Source organism: Spermophilus citellus, assembly GCF_964194105.1.
Source record: "Spermophilus citellus genome assembly, chromosome: 5".
Classification (NCBI taxonomy): Eukaryota; Metazoa; Chordata; class Mammalia; order Rodentia; family Sciuridae; genus Spermophilus; species Spermophilus citellus.
Window position 1 is genome coordinate 157,380,735 of NC_138186.1, and position 15,786 is coordinate 157,396,520.

The window sequence follows — 15,786 nt, forward strand, 5'->3', positions numbered from 1 at the left end:
TGAGACACGTATGTTGGTTTTTTTTCCGTAGGGGGAATTAAACAAATATTTCTTTAAGAAGATAGAAACTTGAAGTCTTCCCCTCTCCCCTGAAAGCTAAAGTGTCGTTGGCTCTGCTTCTAGGACTTCTAGGAACGTGCAATTAAAATAAAATCGAAACAACAAATCCCTTGCAGCACTTCCCCCACCCCCACCGCTCCAGAAGTCCGAGCCTGACACGCTGCTGATCTGAGTCTCCCAGCCCGGAGTCCCGAGGCTTCCAGGACGTCTCCGCACACCCTGGGGACGCCTCGGTCCCCCGCACGGGTCACTCCGGCCAGCCGGCGGCCTCGGCGCGGCCGGGCTCAGAGGGGGTGTGTCCGCGCCCGCCCGGCGCCCGCCTCCGCGGGCCCACCTGCTCCCCGCGCCCGCCCCCGGGACCCTCAAGCGGCGCCGCAGGTCACCCCGCGGGTCCCGCCGCCCGCTTCCGGACCCGGCGAGACCACAGCGACGCGCGACCGACCCTGGAGCTCGAGCTCCCTTCTCCCTTCCACCCAAAGGGCGATCAGCCCGCAAGAGCGCAGGGAACCTTTGCCCCCGCCCCGGCCGGCAGCCCCAGCGTCCCCCTCGCACGGCCCCGCGGCGGCCCACGCCAGTCCGCGCCGCAGAGCAGCATTCGCCCAGTGCGCTCCCAAGACGGGTGTGGGGATGGTGAGTGTCGGGGGCGGGGTGCGGGGCGGGGAAAGAGCACCCCCGCGCCGCTGCCGCCGCCGCCGCTGCTCCCCCGCCGCCCGGCTGGGGGAGGCCTCGTCACAGCCGCCGCCTCAGCAGCGCCCGCAGATCTCGCGGTGTTTGCCGGCCTCCGCGCCGCCATATTGTGTGACAGTATTTTGATTTGGACTGGGCTGGCGGAGCCGCGGCGATAGCTGGGGGGGTGGGGGGGAGGGCAGGCGAGCGCGAGGGGGGTGGGGGCAGAGGGAGGTAGGGAGGGCGAGCGACCGGAGCCGAGCAGCGGGCCGCGGCGACGCCGCCCAGCCATCGCTTTTGATCTGCAGCAGCCGCCGGCGAGGCGACCCAGCCCGACCCCCTCCCCTCCCCCTCAGCCACGAGCGGCGGCGGCGGCGGCGGCCGGAGGGAGTTGGCGGCGGCGGCCGATCGGAGGGGGCTGAGCGGGGAGGGAGGGAGGGCTGAGGTGTCCCCCCTGCCGGGTGGAATCGGAGGCGGCGGCGGCGCTGGCGGCGGCCGTGGTGGCGGAGGCGGCGGCGGCGACGGTGGAGACGGCTGCCCTAGTGGGAGAGGCGGCGGCGGCGGCGGCCGAGGAGGAGGAGGGGGAAGCGGCGGCGGCGAAGGGTAAGCGGATAGCGCAGCCGGGCCTCGGCGGGATCCCCAGCGCGGCTCTCCTCCGCGTCCCGCACCTCCCGGTTGTCGGGAAGCGGCTCTGCCGACTCGCAGGGAAGGCCCTTGCGGGGCGTCCGCGCCTTCCTCTCCCTCTTCCTCTCTCCGCCTCTGTCCTTACCCCGGTGGCGAGGCGGAGAGGGAGGCCCCCCAAGTCCTCCAGACCGGGTGGGGGTGGGGAGCATCGGGCCGGGCCTGGGCTCCGGGGCGTCGGTGGGGAGGGGGAGGGGGTTCGTGGGAGCCCAGCGCCGGGAGAGCCGGGGTGGGGAGGCCCCTGCCCCCGACCCGCCCCCAGGCGTGTGTGCGCTGGAGGTGGGGGAGGCACAGCTCCGGGGGAGGCACAGCTCCTGGGAGCCGAGGTCTGCAGAAAGATGACTTCACGGGGGGTGCTGGGAGCGAGAGGGAGTTGTGAGGAGGTCGGGGGCCGAGCGCCGTTCCCTTCACGACTGTTCTCTTCAGCCTTTAAAGTGGGGAGCAAGCCCCGCTGAGAATATGTGGCCCCTTAGAGTTCACAGGAAAATGCTAGCTTTCTGTTGGTTCACCCTGAAACCCAGTGACTGACTGAGACCAGGAGGCAGCGAGGGTCTTTGGGGCATTGCCGAACAGGTGACAGGTGGATGTTTCTGTTGCTGATGCTTTGGGATTGTTGAGGCAGAGTTGTGTACCCAAGTGTCAAGAGACCGAGTGAGTTTGTATTTATGTGTTTGGCCATGTTTCATTCCATATATAGTATATTTGAGATGTTCGGTTTCCATTCAAGTCGGCTTAATTGTTGTGGAGAAATTCTTCAAATGTTTCTGATAAGAGAGGTTTCCAGGAGAGTGAAGGGAACTTGCAGCTTCACAGGGATACCTCAGTAGGTCGTGAAATTTAGGTCCCCAAAGTGGAGACTGTTCACTGCCTTTATTCATTGGAAAGTTGTTGAGCACTAAGGTCGTATTCAAGGCAACCGTGAGGCAGTACAATCTTGCATCCATTTTGTCTGTTTTAGGTAAGTTTGTAAAGTACCAAGTTTTAGGCTCAGGTTGATTCACATTATAAAAGAAAGTTTCTTGTATTCAAAGAAGATATTGCTCGTTATGCAATTTCAAATTTGGCTGGGAATTTTGGTGGGAATGGAATACAATTTTTGCTTTCAGTTTTTACACTACTGCTGCTTACCACACTTTTATACAGTAGCAAAGTATTGACACCTTTTGAAAAGTATCTTTTAAATTCTTTGTAACTGTGAAATCACCATTGATCTTAAAACTTGACAATTTGAAACTTTAAATTTTGAAAGGGTAGTAGCTGCTAATAAAGGAAGATCTGCTTTTCATTTTATTGTATTCTTTGAGCACTTTAATTAGAAACCTTGGTTACAAGTGTCAGATAAATGAGCTACAGATTAAATTAGAGCCCATTTAGTTTATGGATCCTTTAGCTTTTTTTAAAAATGTGTTTGCAGTAAATATGTTGAATGATGGTAACTATCAGTGTGTTAACAGGAAATAGAACAAAAATTCCAATGATTCAGAACTTCTGTTTGGGTTTCCCCCCTTTAAGCCTAAACAGTTTCTAATAGAGGGGGCTTAAATTTGAATTCTTAAAGAATCAGACTGAAAATTGAATAAGTTAGTTAGATGAGTAAGTTATCCACCGAATATACTGTTATTTCATTTTTCCCTGGAGTGCATGGAATAACTTTTCCTGAGTTTAAAAGTATTTTCCATAGGACACTGATGAAATGCCACCATTTAAACCCTCTTTAGTGGACTCTCATAGTGGAACCTGTGCTTTTGTAATTCATCAAGAATTGGGTAAATACTCAGAGGTTCATAGAGTACATGGTCCCTGAAAAATATATTTTAACTTAAATCAATCCCATTTGATTGAAGTAACACCTATGTTTGGAAAGAAGCATTTCCCTTCATCTAAAGATATTGTAAGACCTGAGTACAGTTATTACATCTAATTAAATGAGCTGATCTCTGCACAATTGAGTAGACACTACTGGATGCCTAATTATGGCTTTATTGAGTATTGCTTCTTTAGTGTTAGTAATATACTTACTACTCTTAGGTAAATGTCTTAACATGATTGCTCTTGTATCTTCGCAGAAATAAAACTTTGTTCTACTTCTTGAATTTTCTCTGTAAGGGAAATTCTTTTCCCACACCACTGTTTAGAATGAAGTGAACCTACTGCATTTTGAAAAATAGGCATAATGTGTAGGCTCTTTTACTCTATGAATTACATTGCCAGAAAAGTCCTTGAGGAATGTCTGAATTTTCTAAAACTGCAATTTTTTTTTTAGTTATATAAACACATCTAGACAAAAAGTTTATTTTGTATGATTATCAGCATACTTTAGAAGAGAAATTTTGCCTTGTTATATAGATGCTTTTAAAAAAAAGATTTCTGATAGTCTTTACAACGTATAAAGTTCATAAATTAAATCGTAATTCAGAAAGGTTTTAATCCCATTATATTTCTACTTGGCCAGGTTCCCATTACCCAGACAACAGTAGTACCACTTTTCCTTTTTGTTACTTATGCCATTTTTATTTGGTCTAAGATTGGGACTCTCTAAAGTAAAGAATTATGAGAAAATAGAGGCAAGTGTGAAGATTAGGACAAAACATTGAGGAGAAAATAGGGGATAAGATGCTAGTGGAGGATTAAATGAACCGTTTTATGTAGCTGGGAATGTGGAGATGTGGGTAGTGGTGGCTGCCAAGCCTAGGAAAATGATCGTGCTGAACGGCACAGAGATTTGTTCTGAATCTTTTTGTAGGCTCTGGCAATCTATACATGTCATCTTATTTAAAACCCTCTCTTTTAAGATAGTGAGAATTTGAAAACATTAAAATTTTAAGGAATTTAATGTATGCATGTTCATATTTATTTGCCTCCAGCTTATATTCCCAGATAGTTAAGATATTTTACCATTTTTTTCCTAATGATTCTGATCCTAAAAAAAAATCTAGAACACTTACTCAGAAAGCTAAAATTCCCAAGTACTCTGGCACTTGCCAGGTACTGTCCTTTCTGAGTTCTCTTAAGTTAATCACTAGACTTTACTGTGATCTTGATAACTAAAGTATAAGCAGGGAGGGTTGTCTTTTTCATTATTTTCTAAGTATCCCACAAACAATCTTTTTATTAGTAAATGGTATTCTGCCAACATTCAGTCTTCCAGGATTTTATTTGGGGGGGAGGGGTGTCCCAGAATAATTGTCACGAAACTCCTACATTGAAGTGATATATTTTCACTTATTTTATAGAATATGCTTTCTTTCTTATTTCCTAATCCTTAGAGAAGAAGTGAGCACAGTGAGAAGTGCCAGCAAACAAATTTATGTTTCAGGAGATCCAAGTCAGAATTGTTGCAGAGTAGAGTTATGGATATTAATATCAATAAAAATCTCTATGAAAAAAATTTTGAAGATTTTGTCACTTACATGTTCACTTGTTAAAAAATTATTTTACATAGACCCCCTTGTCTCCTGATGGTGCTTGGTAAATGAGGCTTCACTGAATATGGGTTTTTTATTTTCCTAATTCATTTTTAAGGTAAAAATTTAATAGGGATTGTAGTGTATATCCAATTATTGATTTCAGTTTAGAATTGGCATCAGAGGGGTGCTATCTTATATAGTAAAGAAGAAGAAACTAATTTTATTGAATTTCTACTGTGTGCCAAGTTTTCATTCATTTTACAAATGTTTTCTAAGTACTTACTATGTACCAAGGATTGTTGCAGATGGTGGAGATGCAGTACTAAATAACAGACAAGAATTTATGTTCTCATATAGTTTACATTCTAGTGGTAGAAGACATAATAAATGAGTAAAATGTAGTGCGTCTAGGAAAAAAAAAATACTGTGGAGAAAAATAAAACCGAAGGAGTTTGGGGAATGTTGCTTATTTGATCTTTTAAAAACTACTTAGTGGGTAGTTTATTATTCTTGATTTCAAAAAACAAAAACTATCCAATACATAAAGTTTTTTTCTTTTAATAATAATATACTTCATAATTTGAGAACAAGATCATATTTGTGCTTCAGAGTTATCAGTCTCAATTAATAGGGATTTCTTAATGTTAATATTTCAGAAAGCTGCTTTGTGGCTCAGTAGAAAATTTTGGGATTACCCTGGTTTGAATCCTGGTTTCGCTACTTAAGAGATTTGCTGTTGAATTTGAGGCCAATTATGGTTTCTTTGCTTCTCTGATCCTGTTTTCTAATCTGTAATGAATATAATATCTGTATGGTTGTTGCAGTGATTAAGTTGTATGTCTTATGTAAATTATAGAAGCTCAATAAATTGCAAGTGTTTATTGCACATCTAGAGTTTTATTTTAAAAAAAAGCATGGCTGGAGTTGGTGACTCTTCAAGAAAGCTCTGTGTGGACATAGTGTAATAATGTTTCATTTGGATAACTAAAGCTGTCTTGCCTGATTACCAGAAGGTTAATCAAAGCACAACTGTAATGTACAGTCTCTAGTACTTTCTGGAGAATTTGTGCATGTTATCTAGTCAGTGTAACATCTGGAGTAACCTTTTTCTGGTAAAGGAACATTGTGTCCTTTTTGGTCATGTTAGTTGACAAGCTGGATCTCAGCATTTTGACAAGTAATCAACAAATATTGTATTAAAATGTCAATGCATGTAAATTCTTATAAAACATTTAGTATAGTACATTATACATAGTGTTCAGTGAGCATTCACTTTTGTCATTTTTCTCCTCTATTGTATATGAAGAGTATTTCAAAGAATTTACGAAGTATTAAGGAAAACAGTTACAAAGATAAAAGAATAATGCAAATTGTGAATGAGATTTTTTGATGAAGAGCAGAATAGCCATTCAAATTGCATACTTATTTTCATTTTTACACTGGAAGATTACTAAACTGAGCTTCTCAAGGATAGAGCAGATCTTTTCCTTCCAGTTTTTACACCATGATCTGGTCAGTGCTTAGCCTGCAGCTAGGAACTTTGTTAAGTGTTGAGTGGTTCTTGTAGTAATGTTTTTGTCGTTGTTGTATCACAGCCCTATTAGGTAGTAAACTCCTTCTGAGTCTGAACTGTTAGGGGTGCAGTGGACTTAAGTTTTTGAGTCTCCCTTTTAAGTACAGACTAAAATATTATAGCAGAGTGGTCTTGGATAACATTGTAACTTTTTTTAATTTGAAAAAATTCCCTAGAAATTGAAAGGAAGAAATCAATTATTTGCAACTATACTAGTGTTCCCTATCCTCTTCCTATGATGTTGTTGACATCAGTGTGAAAAGGGGATATAGCAGTTTTTAAAAGCAGAATAGAAAAATGAAGTCATGCATAATTACATGCTCTTAACTAACTTAAAGGTCAAGTTTATTTTGTCCCTTTAAGGCAATTTCAGTGAAACTGTAGATTTGTACTGGCTTTATGAATTAAATGACTCGGTTATTTACTTAACATTCCTGTGATGTGGGAAATACTGGTGTTTCCACAGAAAAGGGAAAACATCCCACCACTGCCCCAACACCCACTTTAACAGTAACTAGTTCCTCAGATGTTTGCATCTTAGCACCAGTCAGCTTTTTCTTATTCTGTTACAAGTTATCCTCTACCTCATGGATAATAATTTCACCTTCCCTAAGATTTAAGGCTTCTGTCTGGTTCTAAGATCTTTAGCTGTTTACACAAACTATTTCTTGAATTAAAAAAAAAAAAATTCCTCTCAAAGCATGTATAGGATGTTTTATATTCAAATTTGATGTGCCACCTTATTATCTTGCAAATGAGAAAGACATACAATTAAAGATTCTAATACTCTTGTGGGTTTTTTGTTTGCTTGTTTTGAACAATAATCTACCGCTGGAAAGAAATACTACTGCAAGGTGTTAGTTTGAGTGGCTTCAGAAAGGAAGTCTAATTTACCCACAAACAGGTACAACAAAGGAGGGCAGAGTAAAGTAAGAATTTGTAGTATTTTAATTGCCTTGTTAAAGAAAATGGCATTCTTTGTATCACCTAAGAAAGAATAACAAAAATTGGGCTAATAACAGTACTCCTGGTAGAAGACACAGAAGCCAGATAATAAAGTAGAGGTTGGAAAGGTCCTGCCAAGAAAGAGACAGGGGAACCCAGAGTAAAGAAATGCGAAAATGCATGGATGTTGACTATTAATACTAGGATTGCTCTAAAAATAATTAATCCATTAAGATAGCAGCAAAATTCATAATAGTCAAGCTATGGAGTCAACCTAGGTGCCATTCAACAGACGAATGGATAAAGAAAATGTGAGATACACACACACACACACACACACACACACACACACAATGGAATACTACTCAGCCATAAAGAACAAATGAATTATGGAATTTGCCATAGAACCGGAGACTCATGCTAATTGACAGAAGCCAGTCCCCAGAATGTTAGAGGTCGTATGTTTTTTTCTGATATTCGGAAGCTAATCCAAAATAAAGGGGTGGGGGATAAAAAAAAACAGAAGAAAGATCAAAGGGAATTGAAGAGATGGTTAAGGAAAGAATAGTGGAATGAATTTGATCTAACTTTCCTATGTACGTATATGAACATATCCTAGTCAATCTTACCATCGTGTATATCCACAAGACACAAACTTTTAAAAAAATATATAAGTAAATAGAAAGGTCAGTAGACTAGGAAAAATGGGGGGAGAGAGGAGGAAAGGGAAAGGGAAAGTACGAGGGACTGAATTAGAACAAGTTATAGTCCATATTTTTATAATTATGACAAAATGAATTCTGATGTTATGTATAACTAAAAAGAGCCAGTAGTGTTGGGGATATAGCTCATTTGGTAAGAGTGCTTGCCTCACATGCACAAGGTCCTGGGTTTAATCCCCAGCAACACATACACACATACACAGAACTAATAAATAAAAAGAAGAAAATTTAAAAATTAAAAAAGTGTGAAAGTAATTTTTGTGAATTCTTATTCCCTGATTTATTAATTACTTTCATCAGAATCATTAAATAATACTGTTATTTTGAGTCTTAGCTTAAACTTTTACTCTCAGATTTATTTACATTAAGGAAATTGTCTTTTGACCTTTAATACCTTTATACCTTTTAGTGTCAACACCATAAGTCTATCCTAAGTTTGCTTCTGTCAGTTTGTCGGCCAGGCAGCCCAAAGATATTGCTTACTTTAATCATGTCAATTTTGTGGAGTGTTTTTTTCCATTCCTCATCAATGAGAGAAAATATTTGATAATACAAATGAAAACTTGAGTTTAGCCACTTAACCTTATAGAATATTGACCTTACATCAGTCAAGTTTGATTGAAGCAGAGAAATGACAACAGCAGTCATTCTGATATGAACTGGGGAAACGTGATTAGAAAGGAGTTTACCTGATTTTAATTCTGTAAAGGAACCAAGTCGTATAATGAATTTTGGTTTTGAGTTGATCTGTTTGTTAACTTGTCATATTGTCAGTCTCTGTCATTTTAATTAAATATCTTAATTTTATCATGTTGGCAGTTTGTGCAATGTAAAATAAGATGTAGGCTTTAAACTCAGATGAGCCCCAAGTAAATATGAGTTCTCTTTCTAACCATAGCTATATGATCTTAGGTATCATTCAAGCTCTAATCCAAGAAAAATGGATATTCTTTTAGGTACCTGGCATGGTAGTTCTAACTGTATTTTCTGTGATATGTTACCTAGCACAGTGTCAACCTGGAACCTAGTAGCCATTAATAAATAATACTCAAAATCTAAACTACATTCCATGATATCCTGAAGTTGGGGGTTGTAGGGAGGTGTTGGGGATTGAACCCAGGCCTCATGCATGCTAGCAAGCGCTCTGCCATTGGAGCTATGCTTCTAGCCCATCCTGTACTTTTTAAGGCAAGTTTTCTTCCCTATAACTTCCTCACATTAGCTTCTTTTTGATCATTTTCTGTTCCGAAAAGTTTAATTATAAAAGGTAATAATCTTTGAAGTAAACATGATGAATACTTGTTCTAGTTACATTAGATATATAGCTTAAATAATTGGGAGCTACTTTTTCAGTTATTTCAGTAACATTCTTTTGTATGTCTGTACTCACATGTTGAGAAACAGTGCTCTCTTGTTCTTGCGTTTATTGCTGGATTAACTATAATTGTCTTTGCTTTGATTTTTCCTAAAATCGTTTGCCTTAATTTATTAAGTAAACTGGTGTGATTGTTTTGCTTTTCTATATTAGTTAGTATTAAGTGCTGTTTTAATATTTTATATTAATAATACAATTTGTCTATTAATTATGTACTAAACTTCAGAACTCTTTCTAGTATGATCATAATACAAATAACTTATTACTACAAAGCCAATTGCTCTATAGTTGCTACTGAAATAGTTTAAAATATGGACTGCATTTTATTAAGTATGTTTAGAATATTCTGTAGTGTATACATATTTAAAGTCTCTTATCCTAAAATGACTAGTACTCTTTAGTCTTACATGTGAGCAGTTTTTGTGCAGTCTGTAAAGTCAAGCCAGAAGCACAAATTATGATGGGGATCTAGCAATTAATCATTGGATAAATGATATATTATCATTACAGAAAGAATTGTGAGGTACATATTGGTCTTTTTGGCTTGTTTTTATACCCAAATAGATTTTCTTTTTTTTTTAATATTTATTTATTTTTTTTAGTTCTCGGCAGACACAACATCTTTGTTGGTATGTGGTGCTTAGGATCGAACCCGGGCCGCACGCATGCCAGACGAGCGTGCTACCGCTTGAGCCACATCCCCAGCCCCAAATAGATTTTCTGCAAGCAAAAATCACTATGTAGTGAGAAGAATTACATATATAGAACATTTTATGTTTATTTTGGTCAAATGCCATTATTTTGAAAAGTAACATTTGTAAATCTTGTCATATGGGTCACTTAATACAATTAATGATTGGGTCAGCAAATTAGTTTTGCTTTTTTGTGTGCGGTGCAGGGGATTGATTTCCCAAAGCCTTATTATGCATGCTAGTCAACACTCTTACCACTGAGCAACATTCTGAGTCCTGATTTTGCATTTTTACAGTTTGCAACAGTTTGACTTCCAAGCAGCAAAGCCAGTTATACATTGCAAAAAAAAAATTAAAAAAACTCCCTTTAAAAATGAATAATGTTTAAATTTATACTATAAAGCCTATTGTATTATACTTGTTTCCATATTTTGGACATTCTCTACTTGGCATTCTTTGGACTGTTTTATCTTTTATTCTCTTATTTATACTAATATTTCCAGATTATAGGTTTTTTTAATGTTAAGTTACCTTATAAAATAATTATAGAGAAGATAGCAATATAGGCAACAAGATTGTTGCTTTAAAAAAAAGAATTTACAATCACCTAGATTACATGTTCCATTTTAAACCATTGAGCACAAATTGTGGTAAAGTTGCTTTGGGTGCAGGTAGGGATTGTGTCATTTCACTTTATTCTCACATTCATATCTAATATCACATTAACTTGGTATGGTTGTTTTTTAAAAAGACAATTAGGGGTCTGGTAAACATAAACTTCTGCTTTTTAAAACTTAACCCATTAAGTCCCACATTTTCAATTCTTTAAACAATTCAATGAAGTTGACACAGGTGTATTAAAATAGGTTGGAAATCACAATCTAGAACTTAATATATTCTTTATATATATCGTCATATGTTCTAATCATTCACTTACTGCTTTTCTCAAATTAATTATAAACTAATTTTCTCAAATTAATTAATTAAAAATAATATTTATTTCAAAAGTTTTCATAAGTGGTATATTTGTTGCTCAACTTAAATTTTTAAAGGTAACCCACATCTAAGATGATGGGACTTAACATCAACTCCTAGGTGTTAAGTAGTTGCTAGAATTGGAGAGAAAAATGTGCTCAAAGAAACACTCTTAAGGTGTCAGTGTCAAATAAAAAGTGCTGGAAATATATTTACATGAGGGAATAACTATTGGAATCTTATTCTGTGACTAGCATGTAGCTCAGTTTACCAACACAAATAGTACTTGATTAAGTCCTGTTTGCCACTTTTAAGACGGTTTTCTAGGGAAATGGAAAAATAAGCAAATGGAAATGGGATTTCAAAAGAAAATTTCAACTGCCACCTATGGTGATTCTGCTTTTTTACATATAAATATGCACTGACACTTATTGATTGGACTTGCTTGCTCTTTGAGATTTTTCTTGCCGAAGTGATTTGTTGGCCTGAGTGAGAGATCCTCATTCTCTCTATGAGATTTTTCTGGATGACTGTCAGTGCCTTTGTTGTAGTTCTACAAGTGGAATGAGAAATACTCTTTTGGGGATGATAACAGATTCATGGGAAAATTTATCTGGTGATCTTAGCCAAAGCCAAGATAAAGTTTTATAGGGTATCACATGAGAATATTAAGAAACCCCCAAGTTTCATACGCCTTGTATGGCATACCTGTGCAGAATAGCTGCTCACCCAAGAAATCTTGACTTGCTCGTTCTTCTGTAGTGTCTCATCTCTATATTCTTTATTATTAAATCTAACTGAGTAGTTTTGAGTTTCTGCTGTATACTGGGTCCTTTCTAGGCAAAGGGGATGGAGAGATTAATAAGATATAGTTCTTGTCCTTGGACACATGTGTAAATGACTATGATATACTGTGACAAATGTTGTGACAGGGTTAAACAAAATACTTGAATCCACAGGAGGGAGTATCTGATTCAGTGAGAGATGAAAGGATACAACAGGGAAATCTTCATAGGAAAAATGACACTAAGTTTGAGTGTGTTTCAGACAAGGAAAAGACAGGTTTGCAGTTAAGAGGGCATTTTGGACAGAGAAAAACAGCATGTCTAAAGGATAGAGGTAGGAATGCCCATCTGTATTTAGTAATTGTGAGTATTCCACAGTGTGGTAGGCTCCAGCGGTGGGTTAATAGGAACTGAGATGGAAAATTAGAAGACAGAGCATGATTTGACTTCATTCTATTAATGACAGAATGCAAGTTCTTAAATTTACCTTCTAAGAAAAACAAAGAATACTACAGCAAAAAGAATACTTAAGAAAACAGATATACTTGGAAAAGAGAGTTAGGCCTTATAACTTGTTGTTTGAGAGTTGACAAGGGATCAGAATTAAGGCTGAGATAATTAGGTAATTAAGGAGGTGAGCAGATGATGGGCTTGAGAAGGAAATATTGAGTATAAAGTAAAGATAAGAGTCACACATTCCCTGGCTTGAGTTCCTAGGTGCATGGTGGTAACATTCACTGATACAGAACAGGTCAGGGGAGTAATAGGTGAGGAAGGTAAGTTTTTAGTTTTGTTTGTTGATTTTAAGGTTCCTGTAGAGGGAGAAAAAGGAGGAAAACATCACTTTATTTGAGGGAGACAAGGAAGGCTTTCTGATTAGATAACAGTTGAGCAGGCACCTGATGTGATTAAAAAGATTTCCACATAGAAGGAGCAAATGCAGAGGCCTTTAGTTGAAAGCCTGCTTGCCATCATCCTTCCAAGAGCTAGAAAGCCAGTACAATTGGAACTGAGTAAGGGAGAGGAAGAAGGGCAGATGAGATATAAGTAAGCTTTTTAAATAAGGTTTTTAGATTATTATGTCTTTCCCCCTTATAGTCTCACCTTTCCGACAAACCTCAACCCCTGGCAAGCTCCATCTGATCTCTATCCCTATGATCTTGTCACTCTGAGTGCTACATAAATGGAATTATACAGTGTAATGCCCTTAAAGTCCATCCAAATTGTTACATGTATCATTAGTTCATTCTATGTTAATGCAAAGAAGTATACTGTTTTATGAATATACCATAATTTATTTAACCATTTACTAATTTGAAGGACTTCAGAGGTCTCCAATTTGGAGCTGTAAATACAAAGCTGCTATGAACTATTTTTTACTGGTTTTTATATGAAAAACCATTATCTCTATACCATAAATCCCCAGGAATACAATTGTTAGACTGTGTGATAAATGCATGTTTAACTTTAAAAGAAACTGACAGACTTCAGCATGATAGTTACTGCTTTATATACCCACTAGCAAAGTATGAAAGAGTTTCTTTGCAGCATCCTCACTAGCACTTGATATTATCAGTATTTTTCTTTATTTCAGCCAGTCTAAAAGGTGACATTAATATGCACCATGACTATTGACTGAACATATTTTTACGTGCTTTTTTGCTGTCTGTATATCCTTTATAGTGCAGTGTCCATTTAAGTCTTTTGCCTGAATTCCCCCTTCCCCGCCCTAAGTACTGGGGATTGAACCTGATTACCAAGTTGCTGGGAATAGAGGTGTGCCACTGAGCCTGGTTGTTTTGCTCATACTCTAATTGAATTGTTTTCTTGAGAGTTCTTTACACATTCTGGATCCAAGTCCTTTGTCGACTAAATGATTTACAAATATTTTCTCCTACTATGTAGCTTCTTATTTTAGCCTATAAATTTTTTTTTTATTTTTGATGAAGTTCATGCATTTTATCTTTTATGGACTGTGCCTTTCTTGTCAACTCTCAGAACTCTTCAACTAAGTTTAGGTCCTAAAGATTATTCTGTTCTAAAAGTTTTTTCAGAGCCTTATGTCTTACCTCTTATAGCTATGACCTACTTCAATTTAAGTTTTATGTAAGGTATGATGTTTAGGTTAAAGTGGGTTTTGTTTTTGTTTTTTGCCTGTGGATGAACAATTGTTCCAACATTTCTTTTCATTTTGTTTTATTTTATTTTATTTTATTTTATTAGTTGTAGATGGACACAATACCTTTATTTATATTTATGTGGTGCTGAGAATTTAACCCAGTGCCTCACACATGCAAGGTGCATGCTCTACCACTGAGCCACAACCCCAGCCCCATCTTTTCAATTTCTTGAAAAGACTATTGGTCTTCCATTGAATTGATTTTGTACCTTTGGCAAAAGTCAGATGGCCATAATTATGAGGTTCTATTTCTGGATTCTCTATTCTTCTCAAAGATCTTTTTATTTGTCCTTTCACTAATAACACATGATCTTAATTAGTGTAACTATATTGTAAGTCTTAAAATTGTAGTGACATTCCTCTGATTTTATTCTTTTTCCAATTGTTTTGTCTATTCTAGTTCCTTCCTGTGTAAAATTCAGGATCTCTAAAAATATAGTGCTGGTGTTTTTTGTCAGACTTGCGTTAAATCTATAGCTCAGCTTCAGGGGACATTAACTTTTTTTTTTTTTTTTTTTTTATTCAGTCCATGAACATGGTACGTCTCCCCATTGTATGTCAGATTTTGGATGTGTTTCAAATCCTTTGTGGATAGCATTGCTGATGAATTGAATATGAGGTATAAAAGAGAATTCAAGAATGACTCCCAAGATTTTTGGCCCAGGCAATTGGAAATATGGAATTGCTGTTGACTGAGTTGGGAAAGAGTGGTGAAGTAGCAAGTTTAGGCTGGGCTGGGCGTGTTTGTTTTGTTTTGTTTTGACATGTTAACCTTAATGTCTTTTAGACATGTAACTGGTGATATCTAGTAGGCAATTCATTCAGTATTCGAAATGGAATTTAACTGAGATTTGGGTTAGAAACATAAATTTGGGATATAAGTTTATGTGTAAGAAATTGCAGTGGTATTTGTTAAAAACTATTCCTATAACTACTTTTTGTGTTCTGTCATATTACTTGCCATATTACATATTGGCAAAAAATCCAGATTCTCCTAGCATATGAAGAACTTTGATACCATTCTGTTCCACGTTTTATCTAACCTTGGCATTTTTCTGTTATTCCCTAGATCAGGGTCAACAACTTCTAATGAAACTCATTACATTGTAACTCTACAAAATCTTTGGCCTCTGTTGGGTAGGAAAGTGACATGACCCAGCCTATATTTTAAGCTAGTAAGTTGTCACCACTATGAAATACAGAAAGACTTCTTAACAGTATAATAAGCTATACAGTAAGCAGTTATCGTGTTACTTTGATTGTCCAGATAGCAGATATCTGAACAAGAACACTGAAGAGGGTAAGTACGAAAAGTTTTTGTGGGGGTGATCATTGGAACTGCCATTAACTATATGTGGAAAGTAAAAGAATTGGAGGCTTGGCTCTGGTTTCTAGCTTCAGGATCATGCTACTTAAAATTAACAGAAATACATTTTGGGGTGGGGGCAATGAGTTGTTCTGGATAAGATGAATTTAGGTTGGTAGCATGGTATTGTCAGGCTGTTAGTTTACTTGTTCTGAGTCCACCCTTTCCCCCTAATGTCTGAATTCCATTGGAATAACTTCTCTTTAGGAAAAACTAACCAATAATCAACAGTAGAGCTTGAAATATGTGAAGGGCAATTGCTTTCCTTATTCCTTAACCACATTCCCATCCTCTTTCCCTACCATATTGAAAAAATTACTTAGAATAAATATACCACTGTCATTATTGCCACCTATATTG

The 15,786-nt window shown here is 38.4% G+C and overlaps 1 protein-coding gene across 3 annotated transcripts in view; it reads left to right on the plus strand.

Moving 5' to 3' along the window:
- The first annotated feature begins 872 nt into the window (after positions 1-872).
- Positions 873-15,786, plus strand: part of TAB2 (TGF-beta activated kinase 1 (MAP3K7) binding protein 2) — a 79,922-nt gene continuing 65,008 nt past the window's right edge. For all 3 annotated transcript variants that reach the window (XR_014022045.1, XM_081294795.1, XM_081294796.1), the window contains exon 1: positions 873-1,329. The gene's annotated coding sequence lies outside the window, so the exon portion shown is untranslated. The remainder of the gene's footprint in view (positions 1,330-15,786) is intronic.